The 12,264-nt window shown below is 49.0% G+C and overlaps 1 pseudogene; it reads left to right on the forward strand.

The window, feature by feature from the left end:
* The window catches only part of LOC115332178, a 104,266-nt pseudogene that overhangs the window by 18,064 nt on the left and 73,938 nt on the right, over positions 1-12,264 (forward strand).

The following is a 12,264-nucleotide window of genomic DNA, read 5'->3' on the forward strand; positions in this document are numbered from 1 at the left end:
CCATAAACTCCCATGTGCAAAGTGCCGCGCTACTTACATCAGCGAGAGAAAAGCTTTTTGCAAGGCATCACACAGCATAAGATCGACGCTCGAAAGCTCGACCAAGAGTGCAGCACCGTCGCTGAACACTTCGATCTCCACGGCCACCCGACCGACTCCTCAAAACCGCACATCCTTAAATTAAAGCCATACATCCGAAAGAGTCTTTGCATATTAAGTACACGTCGGAAAACATAAACAGGTCCCTGGATGCTATGTCATCGGTATATGTCCATGCATTGCGCCACCTGATGACGGCAATGGCCAAAACATTATCTGGATAGGAAAAAAAAATAATTCGAGTTGTAGTCAACTATGAAGATGAAAGCTGCTGCTGCACCACGCGATTCAGTCACGCCTGATGAAAAACCCAGCATTGTTTTGAAACGTTGGGGTGATCCTACTTTGGGTGTTTGGTTGGCGTCTTTCTAAATTTAACATGATTTAATGTAAAGAATCGGCAGCTCTTTACCTGGTTAAGAAGTGACAAAAGATAATAAATGCGAACTTGAATCCTGTTTTATAAGCTGAATCCCAACGTTTCGGAACCAGTTCGGTCCCTTCTTGTAAAAGGGTCGAGTTGAACAGGATTGAACAAAAGAAAGGCCCAAAAATGATACGTTCACATTGCTGGTAAATGTATCCTGTTTAGGCCTGAACACTTTCACGGGGAACCAACAACCTTGCTTAGCTTATAAGCCCGTAACATTGACACTTTTTATGGGTGAGTCTTTTGTAAGGACACGCGCTGCTTATACAAACACATAAATGTATGGAGCTTTGATAACGTTGCGTAGTAACTGGGAAAAATGCCTGAAGAAAGGTTCATGTTTCTTCTTGTTCTTTCAATGAACTGTGATCCAAAGAAAAAGGGTTCTTCAACTAGTTTAAGGCGATAATGTTAAGAAGTTTGCGTCGCGGAAAAGCCGGCGTCGATGGCTTAAGATCCAAGATTAGTCGAGACTGTCATTACGTCACAGCCACATGACCTCGCGTGGGAATTTAAAACAATCGACAACGCTCACTTGAAACGTGACGCCACGCGTGGAATGAAAGTGATTGAAAATACGACATATAATGCAAAATAAAGGTCGCCGAATGTCTCAAATGATTATTGCTGAAGTATGTAGAATTTACCTTTCTGCTACACGCCTCGGAGTATGACAGAACGCACCAGTTCAACAACACGTAGTCATTTATTGACTGTCATTGCCGCGCGTTCCTACCCAGAAGCGTCCTTTCACACTTCTGCGCCGGCCATCTATCAGTAGCGGAGCGCAGCTCGCGCGGCCGATTGCGGTTGGCCGCCGCGCGGTGTAAATGGGCAAAGAGGATTTAACATCCGGGCAATCTAGTTAAACGCTATGAACCAACAGGTTGCTCACAAGTATTGCCTTCAAAACCAGAGGCAACAGTGGCACAATGATGTCTCTATAACAAATAATATTTTAAGTCACAAAAACCTAAATTACTCAGGCCTTGTTTGTATTCCTTTGTTGACAACCAACAAACTTGCCTGCCTTTTATCTTCTTGGTGAACTATACATTTAGTTCTTACTTGGTCGCACTGGCATTCACATTACAGACTCTGATTTAAATGCACCAGATACAGACACGTGGCCTTACAATATGACACCAACAATATTCAAAGTTAACCTAAATGGTCACTGTGGTGCCACATGGACGTTTCTTGCAGATACAACAGAAGCGAATGAGGCCAAGAACCTTAAAGCAGTTTTGAAAGACAGTGGTTTCGCATCGTGGCCGAAGGTTGCATTGGCCGCCTCAAAACCTAAGAGACAATATGATGTGATTAATGAACAAGGTTGGAATGGACTCTTTGGAATTTCTGTGGAAGTAAATTATTTCAACCCCGGTACCCATGCAATATTTGTAAGTAACTGTGTCCTCAGGAATTTCACTTGAATGGCAGATATTTTTTTCACGTCAAAACTGCAGCTTGGGCGAGTTGGTTGGGCATAATGCTGACTTCACAGTGCACAAATGTCACGCACACACACTAAGAGGTTTTACGAACACACAACATACCCACAACGTTGAACTGACAACTCTATTTTTTATTTCATCTTTGTTTTCTTCCTCGTTTGCTGAAACCATATACAAAAATTGTCTGAAATTACCTCCTTGTGGTAAATTCACAAAAACATTACACAGAGTTTTCGAAAATATCTTTGTGTGGCCAGGTGAACTAATTCTTTTTTTTTGACAACGTTAGAGATAGAGTACTCACACATTTACCGTCAAGTCTAGCAATATGTTCGGCATGTCATCTGATTACCATGCTTGCTCAGGATGGCGCAACTATGCAGAATGGCCGTACACACGCGATTCTGGCACTGTATACCTAGATTACCCGAATTCGCACGGGCAATATTGTTACTATATTCACAGAGCCGATCATTGAGACACCGTCCAGTCTGCCCAATGTATCGTTTTCAGCAGGAAAGTGTGGGCTGGTGTGGAAAGTGTGGAACCCGAATTCGCATGGGCAATATTGTTACTATATTCACAGAGCCGATCATTGAGACACCGTCCAGTCTGCCCAATGTATCGTTTTCCGCAGGAAAGTGTGGGCTGGTAAGAATAGACAGCTCGGGTATCAGGATAACAATGCCTTGGTTTATTCCGTGTTGTTACTTATATAGCCGAAGGTGGAAAGGGGTTAGTGTAGTAGAGGGCAAGGGAAAGGCACGTGGCAATGGAGCATACAGATAGCTTGTCCGCCTTGATCTGATACGATACATCCTCCTTCCCAACGGTCGTTCACCGCTGAGCTCAACACCTCTGGCTCGTTTGCTGGAAGCGCTCGTCATAACCCAATCGCTCCGGAGGCCGCTTCTGTCCTGTTGTCCTTCGCGGTGGCTGAACCGTTGGCTGCTGAGCTGCCGCTTGTAGAGTCGTCATAGTTGCCGTTTGTAGAGCCGTCGTGATGGTTGGCGCTGTGGATGTCATTCCGTGTGATGAGGCCCGGTCGTTGTCCGAATCTTCGTCGTCTGACAAGTCGACCTCGCATTCTTCCTTCGTGGCTAAAAGGTGTCGACGGTTGCGTAGAAGTACGGTATTATTCTCCGTACGCACGTAAAAGAACCGCGGCCCGGCTGATCCAACTACCTTGGCTTTCCGCGCCCATGACGCTTCATTCAGGCGTACCACGTCGTCGTTTTTAAGGCGGGGCAGCACCCGCTCGTTGTGGCCTGTCTGTCGGTGTTTCTTGACCCGTATCGCAGGAAGGGGATCGAAGTCCGGCACGGGTGTGCGCAGCCGCCTTCCTTGCAGCAGCTCGCCAGGAGACCGACCATCTTATACAGGACATGCCCTGTAATTTAAGATGCCAAGCCAAAAGCATTCGTTTGCAGCTTTCGTTTTCTTTAATATGCGTTTGATTATTTGTACACCCTTTTCCGCGAGCCCGTTAATTGGGGATATATTGCGGGCTGGATTTCACATGTTTGAAATCGTAATGCTTTGCAAACAGCGCGAACTCGTGGCTGCTAAACTGTGGGCCGTTATCTGAGCATACCTCCGTTGGGATGCCGTATCTCGAAAATATAGCACTCAGTCTATCAATAACCGAGGTGGCTGTTGTGTCGGGTAGGAGCTCCACCTCTGGGAAATTGGACATCGAATCGTAAACACACAGATAGTGTCTTCCAGAATACTGAAAGAGATCGACACCGACACGGTACCATGGTTGAGTGGGCGTTGGTTGTAGAATCAGAGGCTCTGATGGTTGCTTATAGGCATATGTTCTGCAGGTCGGACAGCTTTGGATCAACGACTCGATGTCAGAATTTATGTTCGGCCAGTAGACTAATTGCCTAGCCCTAGATTTGCACTTTACCGTGCCAAGGTGGCCTGCGTGAATCCTCTTGAACATCTCTCTGCGCATGCTCGTGGGAATTACTACTTTCGTTCCTTTCAAAAGTATGCCGTCTACTACTGAAAGTTCGGCGGCAACTGATTTCAGCGCCCCTTCCACTTCGTCTCCCCTCCCGAGCTTTCGTAGTGCTACGCTAAGATACGGATCAGTAGCGGTTTCGTGTGCAAGTTTCGCAGCCGTTTTTTCACTTACGAGTGCTGATACGACTGTGACGGCGTGAATACAGAAAGAAGAGCACCACTTTTTCTGTGCACTGAACGAAACTAGTGCAGCGTTTTTATTCGTGCAGTTCACATGTGTGTGCGATGGATTGTTCACTCTTTTGCAAAAGCTGGAGGGCTTGCTCGGAGCGGTGAAGATCACTTCAACATTGTCGTTAATGGCGACTTTTTTGAGACCACGAGAAAACTATGGATGTTGGTTATAACTACAGGTCTAGTTGTCCTGTCTTTGGGTTTTGTCTTAACAGCTTCACCTTTTTGTATTGCTTTAAGGAGGCTCTCGCCAATCGATGTTATTAATTAACTAGGGTAGCCTGCTGACGTTAATTTAGAGATTTGTGTGTCGAAGCTTTCATGGATACTATGTTGGCATAATTTGTTAAGTGAGTTGTTGAGACAGTTTATTATACCCCTCCTGACCAGCTTGGAATGCGGATAATGGAAAGGTAGGATTGGCTCCTTTTCCCGTGGCTCATATGACCATAACACATGGTGGGTTAAAAAAATAGTTGTAGATCCAGGAATTTGAGGGATCTCTTTTCTGGAAGCTCGTGTGTTAGATCGATCGGAAGCATGCAGTCTTTAAAACTGAATAGAACGTTAGCCACTGTAGTTGGGAACTTGTTATTCTCGACATCAAGGAAGATAAAGTAGTCGTCGACGTAACAAAAAAACTTTTAACACATTCGAGGTATCTAAAGATTATTCAACAACAAGCACTTGATCATCAAAGGAATGACAAATCTGCCGAAGCTATTGTGGGCGCGTCCTTACGGCTGCAAGTCTCTAAACGTGCGAAACTATATCGTGAACGGCAAGGCACCAGCGATGGGCTCCTACTTTCCACAGGCACCGAAGATACGCGCCGAGCTTCGCCGCGGGGAGCGCCGAGCAGGATCTGTTTTTACCTGAAAATATCCCGAACGATTCCATTATATTTGTTCAGTACGACGCGGGTCTCTGTAATGTAAAATTCTTTGCAATGCTCTGACAGTTGCATGCTTCTGTATGCAAGGTTTATTCCCCAGAACACCGAGTCGCCTTGCACTTTTACGTTTAGTAATGGCCCGGTTGACAATTAGCGTTATACGGAGATGTTTGGTAGAGTCACCCCCTCGCCGCATCCCCTCCTTTCTTGCGTTGCGGAATCTGTCGGCAGCACATCGAAGAAGGCGAGCAGCGTCTCTGCCGTCCTGGTCGTCCTGCGATCACCCAAGCTCGAAGGCCGTTGGGCGACGCCCCTAGTCCGTCGTCTCGAGAAAGATCACTTGTAACAATTTTTTTGAGCCGGTGCGCATTAGTAACTAAAGAGCACGACACTGGGGCATTTCTAGAAGCGTATCACTGTCACTCAATCGCTCGCCAGATTACTGACACATTTATGTTTGGGTGTTTGGGGCTTTGCGCGACGACTCGTCACGCACACCCTCAAACACAAGGAGAACTTAGGAGAACCAGTAGTATTTCTCTCCCCTGTCTTGGCGGCCGGAAATGGTGCCCACACCCTGTAAACAAGGTGCTTTAGCAAAGAATTTCAAAAATCGCTACACCGTGTTTGAGTAAGCAAAAAGCTTTTTCCGGGAACAAGACTGCCAGTGACGGCGGAAGTCAAGGATTAAATAAAATATACTCATAAGGTACAAATTAACTAATATATACTTATCTACTTTTCAAGTACTAAAAATAAACACATGGTTCAAGTTAAAATTTTCTCGATGATCATCAAAAACCACCAAATATATACTTGTTTTAGAAAGATCGAAGGTCGGTACACCGTTTTACAGCTTAAAAACGCTCTATTCGGACGCGTTTCCACGTTTCGGTTTCGTACTCGAGCGCCTCTTGGCGCCAGTCGTCCTGCTTCCACGTGGCCGAAGCGCGAAACTACGGCCTCGCATTCCACGTGGGAGGCAATAAAGTATGGTGCACGAGCGTGCCGCTCCCTCGCCACCGGGGCCGGGAAGGGAGGGAGGGGGGGGGGTAGGGACACTGACGCAAAGATGCGCCTCTATACACCAACTCAACTCTCCTACGTCACGCCGCGGTGGTGGCGCGTCGGACGCACTTCCGGTCTAAGGCGGTGGGCAGAAGTCGCCGTGCGAGACATGCATTCTTGTGTTCTTTTTTGAAAAAGCAGACAAAAAACCTGCGTTCTCGTCAAAATGCTGCGGCGGGGGCTGTGCCAAAAGAGTCTGGAAAGGTTTGAGATAAGTTTTCATGTGTTTCTGCCCGCTCCGTTCGTCTGAGTACGTGTATAGTAGCCATGAAGAGGGTGAACCCCACGCTGTCGAACTACGATAGCTTGTGCGGGCAACACTTTGTGGTCGCCAGATGTATTTGTTTTGTTCCAACATGAACGAGAGAAAACCGCCAAGTTGACCGGGCCACCCGCGGGTTCAGTGCGTCTTCAAATTCACACGGCCGCCTGATCGTTTGAACTTTCGTCTGCTTTTTCCAACTTGTCTGCTTTTTGTCGTCTGCTCGCTCAAACAAAAGCGGCCCGTAGACCAAACTTTGACCCGGTGATTACAATAAGAAATAATTGCAGGCCTCAAACGACTTAAGTAGGTTCGATGTAAACAGTGCATACAAGATGTTGATCATTGGTACCAGTGGCCATCACCGGCTTGTTACGCTTGGTCTGTTTCCGCCTGCGATTGTCGGTATCGACGTCGATCATCGCCGCTACCTTCTACACTTTTGCAGCACAAGCGACGTCGCGACCGAAAATATCTAGAAGATTCTCATCGTGGTTTTGGCGTCCATTCTGTGGCGTTCACACAAATGAATCGCCGCACGTCAAATTATTTACGCAAAGTTTAGCGGTGTAACGAGCCTTGATAGTTTCGGTCTGGCGATTAAAGTGGTAAGACATTGCTATGGGGACGTAGATTCGACAATCTCAACGCGAAAAAGAGTGTGCAGACTCATTTGTTAATGAGTATTTGTTAATGATTTTCTTAAACACGTTCTGGAATAGTTAAAGTATGAATCGATTGTACGATTTACCTCACTTTTTTTCTTTTTATTTTTAGTGGTGTAGAGATTGTGAATTTGTATGAGTTTGTGTACGTGTATATATTTTTTCTCTCTCTGCTGCGGTAGGGAGGGGATTTAGCTCACTTATTTTCGTTTTATTGGTGTAGAGATTGTCAATTTGTATGAGTTTGTGTACGTGTACATATTTTTTTTTTCTGCTGCTGTAGGGAGGGGGGCAGAGGCTCGTCAAGCAACACTGAGTTGCTTTTTTCTCTGCCTCCCCTCTCCAAACGGAGAGAAATAAAGACTTTTGACTTGACTTGACTTTTTGACACAGGCGCCGACAACGTGACATTCCAAAGGTTTCTGGACGCGGGACGCGGTGCTTCTTGCCCGCACTCCATTTCGCATGCGTTCGAACTGTCGTCTGCTCTTTCAAACTTGTCTGCTTTTTGTCGTCAGCGCGTTCAAACAACAGCGGCCCGTAAACCAAACGTTGACCCGGTAATTGCGATAAAAACTAAGTGCAGGCCTCAAAACACTTTTGAAGGTTGGTTGGGGTAAGTAGGCTAAGTGTAAACAGTAGATAAAAGATGTTGATCATTGTTACCAGTGGCCATCACCGATTTGTAATGCCCGATTCTACTTGCGGTTTTCAGTATCGACGTCCACCAGCTCAGCTAGGGTCCACGCTTTTGCAGCCCGAGCTATGTCGCGACTGAAAATAGCGAGCAGAATCTCATCGTGGGGGTCAGGCTTTAGCGCCCATTCTGCGGCGTCCACGTGAAATGAATCGCCGCACGTCACATTATTCACGCAAAGTTTTGCCTCGATAGTTTTGCTGAAGCCGCTCAAGTAGTCAGACATTGTTAGGAGGACGTAAAATCAACAATTCCAACTCGAAAAAGAGCACGGGGACTCCCACCGACGCCGAAAACAACGGAATGCAATGGTTTGTTTATGGGCGACGGCGGGCTTTTTGCCCACCGTCCACCGCGCATGCGCGGCGCCGTTGGCGTCCGCTAGGGGCGCTCCGGTTTGTTTGTAAACATGAGTTGGTGTATAGACTTTTGTAAAAAGAGCTCTCTGGCCGCCACCATTTTGCGAATCGAGCGACCCCTACCAGCCAGAAATTTCTGCCACTCGTTTGAGCTATGGAAACCCGGTCAGCGTGACTCCCCACCTGCATTGTGCATTCGGAGTTCGCCGGCTTTTTTTGAAAGTTTTTACTTTAGTTGCCTGTTTAGGATGCTCACCCTTTGTGTGTTATCTTCCACTCTGAGAACAAGAGAATACCAGGACTCGTAGTTTGCTCGGCCTTCGCAGGAAACGAATAAAGAAAGCGAACGTCAAGCAGCCCGCAGCGCAGGCAGTTTGACGTTCTTGGAGGATTATTTCCGTTGAGATGATCTCCGAAAAGCCTTCCCGGCTACGTTCCGGGTCTTCGCGAAAAGTAGCTGATAAGATCTGGTCGGGGCTGTGGGGACGGAATAGACACGTTCATTCATTTGCTTTCAAGTTGTGTAAAAAAGCAGCCCTCTATTACATTTGCCCCAAAACACTCCTGATTACATCCGATCGTCGTGAAGTGTCTATCATCGACACTGTATATTGAATGTTCTTTGTTATTCGAGACCTTTCTCAAATCCTGTTCGGATAACGCGGCACCGTGGGGTTCGTACAATATATGTTGTTGGATTGATGAGACTCGTTGAATTTCATGTTGTGGGCGGCGATTATCCATGCGGTTCGGGTATCCTGTGTGGTCGAATATTTTTGCCGATTAACACCTTTGTAGATTGACACGGCTGAGTGTGTGGTGCCGTAAAAAGATCAACCTAATATGTAACAAACATTCCAGTGGCATTTGCTCTGTCGCGCACTAACTCACCAAAACAGCTTTCAGTTATTTGTTTTCGTTCCCAAAACTAGTAGAGTCCATTCTAAAAGCCCAGAACAATTCTATTGATTATAGAACACAAAATAAAAAAATAGAACGCGATAAGTTAGGGTCCGGAAGTGCGCCTACGCAGGCTGCCACAGCCCACTGACAAGCAAACCCACAGCCCAGCGCAGTCGGGCAACACTGACGTACCTTCTCAAAACCGGGAACGCGCGCTGTAAATCGCTGCGATCGAGGCTGCCGCTGGAAAGGTCTATAGACCGTTCTACTAGGAAGAGCGGAGAGAGAAACAATGCCTTCCCCCTCTCACCCTGCGTGTCGTCTGCTCCGCCGAGTGGGTTGTACGGTGTACCCAACATCCTGCCGTTCAAACTCGGTTAAAAATCGCGTCATTTTCGAAATTTCAAGCGCAGATACGCGGATTTCAATATGCAAGTTATCGTGTAATGCTATTCTCAATAAAAAGACTAACCGAGTCTAATGGCAATATTACCTGTGTGCAAATTAAAAAAAAAAAAAGAGGCGGCAAAACTCTGTCGAGTGATCTGTCTCTCCGACGGAAAGTAAATCCGTTTGCTGTAGCTTTTTACTATACAAACTTTGTTCTGGTGTAGGCCTTTAGTGACAGTGAGAGGAAGCCTGGAATAATGAATAAAAAACACATGCTGTCCTGACGCGATAGACGCAGTGGTTGGGAGTAGTGCTGCCGGCTATGTCCACTGCTAATGAATTGACGGAACAAAGATATGCTAGTTGGTCATTAACAGAAATAAAACAACAGGGCGCTAAGGGCTGATTTGGGAGGAGCCATAAATGTTCCAAGAACGCGAACCACTTCATAAGGGCAGCCACGAGCGAGAGTTCGATGTTTGGTAGAGCCCGTCGGTACAGCCCAAAGATGGAGAACGGCTACCTCCCGGTTTGTCGTCTGCTAGTAGAGTCGGGTGCGTGCCCTCTCGCTTTACACCGCCGAACCTGCTGAACTTTCCGGATGTGTGGAGAAGGCGCCGCGGTCTAACAAAATGGCGCCGCCCTGAGAGCGCAAAATGTAATTGTCTATAGACCTAATTTACAAGGGCGTCGCCATCTGAAATATTGCCGCGCGCGCAGCTGGCCAAGTAGGCAGCGCGCGCGTGGCCTAACGGTTATCGCGCTTGCTTTCCAAGCTGAAAGCCAGGGTTCGATTCCTGGCCGCGGAGGCACGTTTTTTGTTGACTCTGTAAAGTAATGTTCTGGTAAATTCGAGAACCGTGTTGCTTGTTCGAGGTCGGAATGTTCTACACGCCGAACCTTCCACGCCGATTATTCCAGAAGCCCACACGTGTACATAAGGGGCTCCGCGTGGCGATCTGCATTCAGTCTCTCCCCAGCGTTCGACTCTGCTGTCACGCCGACTTCGACGCCCGCGACGCTCTGTTATTACCTTTTTTACCCTTTTTATTTTTGGCACAAGTTCGCCACATTAAACGTTTATTCCTTCTTGTTTATTTATTGTTTTTGGTCACCACTCGTGACATTTTGGTGGAGGTGCGGGGTAAGAGACGACATCTTTGGAGGCCTCGCGCGCAACCCGCCGGGCACCGTCGAAGCCTTCGTCACCGAGGCGACGAACATCGAGCGTGCCCTCCAAGCGCGCCCTTCCCACTACCAGCGACATCCAAGTGTCGCTGCAACCGCGCTGCTTGGTGGCGAGAACGCTCTTGGTACGGACATCCGCGAAATTATCCGGGAGGTCGTCCGGGAGGAACTCCGCCAGTTGCTGCCAGCCGCAAGTCGACCAGCGACGCTCTCCATTGCCGAGGCTGTGCGCAAAGAAGTACAACGGGCGCTCCAACCAGAGGTTCCAGTCACCACGGTGGCACCGGAGGAACCGACGTTGAGCTACGCTGCCATAGCCCGATGACCGCCGCAAGCTCCCCGCCAAGCCGCGGCGCCGCCCCGGAGAGAAGCCCCAACGCCGCAGTATCCCTGACGTCAGGAAGATCAGGCGCACGTTCACCCAGACCGACCTGCGCCAAGGAAGACAGACGTCTGGAGGACGGCCGACCGACGCCCGCTGTGTTACCGCTGCGGGGAAGCTGACCATGTGTACCGCCGATGCCCATACCGACAACTCGGGCTGCGTGGATTCCACCCAAACGACCCACGCCCCCGGTATGGTGAGCGCCCTCGGGAGATCGACGAGTATCTGCAACGACCTCAGTCCCCCGAGCCTGCGTCTCGCCGAGAGTTCCGATCGCCTTCACCACGACGTCCAGCTTTGCCGATGCACCGACCCCGACGTGAAAGCATGTCGCCCTTCGCTCCACGCCGGGGAAACTAGGCGCGGCAACCCTTGGAGGTGGAGTTGCCGAAGACGACCGACGCCAAGATCCTCCACGAACGTCGGAGGGCCCCCACTCGAACGCTACCGGAGACCGAAACGACGCTCCTGAAACGGTGTCCAACAACCTAAACGTCATCATCGACGGCCACGACGCATCGGCACTCGTGGACACCGGAGCAGACTACTCAGTCTTGAGTGGGAGGCTCTCCCGCCGCCTTCGAAAAGTCACGACGCCGTGGGATGGACCTCAAATACGAACCACCGGAGGGCACCTCATCACACGAGTCGGGAGGTGCACTGCTCGCGTCGAGATCCACGGTGAGACGTGCCCTGTGAAGTTCGTCGTTCTGCAAGACTGTTCGAGGGACGTTATCCTCGGAATGGACTTTCTCTGCGAGTATGGCGCCGTCATCGACCTCGCTGCAAACCAGTTGACGCTTCGAAAGCCCGTCGTGCCGCCGGTGGAGATGAACACGACGTCAACTGCGATCCGAGTTACCGCCGACCATGTGAACCTACCGCCGCGGTCTAGTGTTTTCGTCACCGTTATAACCGACGCAGCCATACACGGTGAAGCTCTTCTGGAAGGCAGCGTCCAACTGCTCCTCGAAAAAGGAATTGGTGTCGCAAGAGGCGTGACGGATCTTCAAGAAAGACGTACAACTGTTCTTGTGACGAACTTTCGAGAGGAGCCGCAGCACCTAACAAATTGTACCACCGTGGGCCACATCGAGGAGCTTCAGGCGCCAGCCACGGTCACCGCAATCTCCGAGGAGACCTCGTCGCCACAGCAGAAGAGCACGACGCCGCCGCCGCTCGACATCGACCCAGAGCTCCCAGCTCCGAAGCGCCGACAACTGGTTGACCTCCTCGCCGAATACAGTGACTGTTTTGC

This window comes from Ixodes scapularis, unplaced genomic scaffold (genome assembly GCF_016920785.2).
Source record: "Ixodes scapularis isolate PalLabHiFi unplaced genomic scaffold, ASM1692078v2 PGA_scaffold13__105_contigs__length_92229423, whole genome shotgun sequence".
Classification (NCBI taxonomy): Eukaryota; Metazoa; Arthropoda; class Arachnida; order Ixodida; family Ixodidae; genus Ixodes; species Ixodes scapularis.